The sequence below is a fragment of the Pteronotus mesoamericanus genome, unplaced genomic scaffold (assembly GCF_021234165.1).
Source record: "Pteronotus mesoamericanus isolate MK-2021 breed Mesoamerican mustached bat unplaced genomic scaffold, CSHL_Meso_final scaffold_21, whole genome shotgun sequence".
NCBI lineage: Eukaryota > Metazoa > Chordata > Mammalia > Chiroptera > Mormoopidae > Pteronotus > Pteronotus mesoamericanus.
In genome coordinates, this window is record NW_026555310.1 from 30,979,519 (window position 1) to 30,984,959 (window position 5,441).

General features: G+C 47.7%; 1 pseudogene; it reads left to right on the forward strand.

Moving 5' to 3' along the window:
• Positions 1-644: 644 nt before the first annotated feature.
• LOC129084636 (cdc42 effector protein 4-like) lies at positions 645-1,836 on the forward strand (annotated as a pseudogene).
• Positions 1,837-5,441: the final 3,605 nt, after the last annotated feature.

The following is a 5,441-nucleotide window of genomic DNA, read 5'->3' on the forward strand; positions in this document are numbered from 1 at the left end:
CTGGAACAAAGCAAAGGAGGGGACATGTGGGAGCCAAGGCTTTGCTGGCCTATGCGTCTGCCTTAGTGGGAAACCAAGAAAGGAAAAGAGAAATACTGAACTCTCTGGATGAGGAAGCTGTGAAAGAAAGTGAGAGCAAATGGTTAAAAAAAAAAATGTTCCCTTACACTTACACAGGTCCTATAAGAAGAGGAGGAATGTATCCCTGTTGAAAGCAACAAGATTTGTCTTGAATTCTTTAGCCAAGTCACATGTTTTGAGATCAGAACACCTTTTATAAAAATATCTTCTCTGCGATTACATATGTTACACCCTACAGACAATGCTGCAGGTAAATTATGGAATTTTGTTCCTACCTGCTGAGACCAAGGTATTAAACAAATATATTTAACAAATATTTATTAAGTATACATAGGGAGAGAGAAGGAAACCGACGCAGGCAAGGACATGAGCCACATGTCCCAGCACAGGGCAGAGCCCACCCAGCGAGAGAGCAGCGCTATGCGCCAGGCCAGGCGCTCTTGTCTCTGGGGACCCAGCTCTCTGAGCTCCTCCTTATCGCCCCCTCCACTGGCCAGACTTAGATCTGACTTCCGACCTGCCTGCTGCCTTGGGAGGCCCTACCTCCCTTCCCCTCAGGCAAGATGCTCATCCTTAAGCAGCTGGTGCCCAGCTCAATGCACTCCAAGCGCCACTCCCGCGTGGATCCCAAGATGATCAGTGTCCTGATGGGTGACTTCCACCACACCATGCGCGTGGACTGGGCAGGGAACGCCTTTGGGGACACCTTGGTCTTCAACAACAACGCTGGCAAGCTGGACGGTGAGTACGCATCCTTCTCATTGTCTAGACGCAGCCTCCTGTCCTGGAAGTTTCGGGGCAGCAAGTACTCACAGTAGATGACCAGGGTCATGAGGAGCAGAGGGGCATGCTGGGATCACTGCGAAACTCAGCCCTGTTTGTCAAGAACGTCATGTCTCTGCCCTATCTGAACGAGGAGGCCACAGAGAAGGGCTCCGGCAAGCTGCCCAAGAGCCTGTCGTCCAGCCCCATAAAGAAGGCTAATCCCGGGAAGGGTGACCAGGAGGCCCATGTAGAGGAGGTGCCCCCACGGAACAGGGCCACTGACCCCCATTCCCCAGACCCACGCATTGGCAAGAAGGCCTTTGGGGACCTGAAGGACAGGCCTGCCTTTCGTGCCCAAGGCCAGCTTCAGGCTGAAGCAGGTAGAGTCCATCATGTCCTTCCACATCGACCTGGGGCCCTCCAGGCTGGGAGATGTCCTGAGCATCATGGACAAAGAGTGGGAGCCAGAGGAGGAAGATGGCTGTTACCAAGGCGACAACGACCCCTGCAGTCTCCCCAAGGCTCCCCCTTCTGCGTCGGGGGGCACGGCTGGCCTGGACTCATGCCCCCTGCCCCACGCTCTGCAGGACAAGGGGTGGGTAGCTGTGGCTTCTAGCCCGGGCTCAACCCTGCCTGCAGCATGGGCAGTCACAGCTCGCGGGACAGCAGCTCTCTGGCCAGCGGCACCTCCAGCGTCCGGTAGAAGCGCCGCCCCATCTTCAGGGGGCCAGACGGGGTCCGGGCGCTCTCCCCAGGCAGCGCAACAAAGAGTTCTCCTTCCTAGAAGAGGAGGAGGAAAACAAGGTCCGAGCGTGGGGCAGGAGGAAGTGGGGCCCCACGCTCTTCGCTTTATCTCCCTACCCCAGCCCACCACCACCTTCCCCTCCCCTTCCCAGCAGCCAAGAGCCTGGCCTCTGCCACGGACGCTGGACCTCATGGATGAGGGGCGTTGGGAGAGCCTGGGGGCCTGTGGAGGACTGGGCGAGCTAGCCTGGGTGCCAACTGGGTGCCTGACTTTGTCGTACACCCTGGCCTCCCTGAGCTCTGTAGGACCGGCTATGTTATTACAGCAGGAAGCAGTTTCCTTTTCTCCATTTCCGCCTCAAATCAATGCCAGATGTCAACCTGAGTTCCTGCCTCGCCCCCCTCCCCTCCTCCCCCCTCCCCCCTGCCCCCCGCCAGCAACGCAGGTCAACTCAAGGGCGACCTCGGTGCTAGAGCTGAGGACACTGGCTCTCCTTTCCTCTCCTAGAGTTTCTGCTGTGACCTGGCAGTGACTTCCCCGGTTAAATGTGTGTCACGGGAGGAATGGGGCAGGCACACTTCCCCGTCCCCGCCTCCTCTGCCTGGTTCCTGCACTGGAAGCCTGGAGCCCCTTGGAGTAATGCCAGACCGAACCTGAACACTAAACGCAGCCCTTTCCAAGGGAAAACAACAAGATGGGGAGCAGAAGGGAGGCCCCTGGGCATCCATTTTCAAGAAGGGGCCCTTGTAGGGTGACACTAGGAACAGGCTTTAGCAGTCACTCAGCCCCAATTGGTTTGTCATTTCTGTTGTTCTGTTAGAGTTGTCCCACGTTTTTCTCCCCTTTGCTCTCCACTGCCCCGCCCCCACTCGCTCCCAGAGTCCATCCCCACCCCAATGCCCCTGCCAGGAGTCCTCTATTCATGTTTCTTCTTCCTGTTTTTTAATTAATTTATTTATTTTTTTTCGAATTCATTTGTCTCTGCTTTCCCCCCACCACTTTCCCTTGCCTCCTCCCCAGCACCCTCCCTCAACCTTTCCCCTTTGGTTTTGTCCATCAGTCCTTGCTATATGTTCCTTGACTTGCCCTTTCCCTTCCTTTCCCCCCAGCCCCTCCCCCCTCCTTCCCTCTTGTCTCTGTTGGTTTCTTTTCCTTTCAGTGTTGCTGGTCTTAGTTTCCTTGCATCTTTGTATTGTTGGTTAGGTTCCGCTTATAGGTGAGATCATATGGTATTTGTCTTTCGCCCCCTGGCTTATTTCTCATGTTTCTTCTTGACATGTTTAAATCTTTCTCGAGCAGTGTCAGGAACAGTGTTAGCAGGTCTGCCACCAGAGGGAACATCGACTCCTAGACACCTTTATACTAAGTGCTTCCACACTTTTACTTAGAATTGTAGGGAGTGGGTGCCTGCGGGAAAGCACTCCACCTCCACCCATAGCTATTAACTGCTGAAGGCGTCCAGTATAGAATATTTCTGAAAAACAACTTTTAAAACTAATATATCACTCCTATGGGAGATAAAAGCTTTTCTGTGTGTGTGTTTTGGATTGAGCTATTCCCTCCTCCTCCCATCCCCCACCCCCACCCCTACCGACCCTCCCCCTCCCTTCCGGCCCAGATTTTTCCTTCCTTTCCCAGGCCTCTCTAACAGCAGGGCCCAATCCCCTGACTTCTGAGGCAGGAGCCCTGAGAGTCTAGGTACACAGTTGCCAGATTTAGCAACAAAAGAAACCAGAATGTTGAGTTAATAAGAATTTCAGGTATACAAAAGGATAATTTTTCAGTATAAGCATGCCCCTTTGTTGTATGTGGAACATACTGATATTTTTAAAATTATCTGTTCTGAAATTCAAATACCACGCTGTGTCTTACAACCCTGCCCACGGGGATTGAGTAGGAGCTTGGGTGTGAATCCCGGGGTTAACTCATGATTGTTTTTCTGCCCTGGGAACCGGCTGACCGGCCTCCTCCTGTCCTTCAGTAGCCCCTGGGGGGAGGGGCTGACGACCGCAGAACCCCTCCCACCTCCAGTTCTCAGCCAGATCCTGACGCAGACACTAAGTTAGTTCCTGATTCGGGTGCAAGTACCACGTGATTTCAGTGGCGCAGCCCCCACCGACTGCCCTTCAAACCTGCACAGACGGTGGTCAGTTCCAGATTCTGAGCTGTATATTTTTTTCCATGAAATTGTTAAAATAGCGAGGCAACAGGACAGAAAAGTCCTTGAAAACATATATAAATTTTTTTTTTTACATAAGTGCTTACCTACTTGGATGAAAAACAGTACAACAAAAAGCCATACTGAAGAAAGTGTAATAACATTTTCAAAGTGTTTTTATCTCATTTTGCTAGATAATTACAAAAATCTTCTGATATCAATAGGTAGGTTTTATTTTTTCAATTACACTTTAATATTACTTTATATTATTATTTATATATATTTATATTAGTTTTAGGTGTACAGCATAGTAATTAGACAATCATATACTTTACAAAGTGGTCCCCCTAATATTTCAGGTACCCTTCCGGCACTGTACATAGCCATTACAATATGGGCTGTATTCCTTATGCTATACTTAACTTCCCTGGAACTATTTTGTGACTAAAAATTTGTAATTATTGAACCTTCATATTTCTCACAAGCCTCCCAACTCTCCCTTTCCTCTGGCAACAATCTGTTCTCAGTATGTATGGGTCTGTTTCAATTTTTTTTACTTGTTTATTTTGTTCTGTAGATTCCATACATAAGGGAAATCATACAATTTATCTTTCTCTGAATTTTTTCACTGAGCAAAATACCCTTTAAGTCCATCTATGCTGTTGAAAATGTTAAAATTTCATTTCTTTTTATAGCCAAGTAATATTCCATTGTATGTATGTGCCACAGCTTTTTTATCCACTTGTCTATTGATGGACACTTAGGTTGCTTCCATATTTTGGCTATGTAAATTATGTAAATAATGCTTCAATGAACATAGGGATGCATATATTCTTTTGAATTATTGTTTTGGGTTTCTTTGGCTATATTCCCAGAAGTAGAATTGCTGGGTCATAAGGCAGTTCCATTTTTAACTTTTTGAGAACTCTCCATACTGTTTTCCATAGTGGCTGCACCAATCTTCATTCCAACTAACAATGCATGAGGGTACCCTTTTCTCTACATCCTTGCCAACATTTGTTAGTTGAAATATTGATGATAGCCATTCTGACAGGTATAAGGTTATACCTCACTGTGGTTTTAATTTACATTTCTCTGATGCATAGTGATGTTGAGCATCTTTTCATATGTCTATTAGCCATCTATAGCGCTCTTTGGAGAAGTGTGATAGGTAAGCTTTATATCCAATTTACACTCCAATTCCTAGGAAATGTCACAATCAATCAAAGAATGCTCTGTCACTTTTCTTTTCTACCAGTCCAATTTTTTTTAAAAAGCATTTAAGAGATTGATAAATGTGCACTATGTTTATTCTTCCAACATTCTCCACCTCAATCCAACAGGACTAAACCAAGTTCAGCATAGAAATGCGAGCTAGTGGGTTTTGAGGATTTATGGCAGAAAGGCACTTACTTCATCTCCATATTGTTTTCCATATGATATGAATGTGTATTCACTTATTATCTACCAGTAATTATAATTCTCTCTTTTTCTCACCCTCAAGAAAACTCAGTTCACTGGGAGCAACCTCAAAAACCCAAAGCAACAAAAAGTTGTTGTTTTTTTTACTAGACTGGTGCTCCCTCTGCTGAGGTAGAGATGACATCCTATGTGCTTCTTGTTTATGTCACTGCCCAGCCTGTCCCAAGTTCAGAGGACCTGACTTCTGCATCGCACATTGTGAAGTGGATC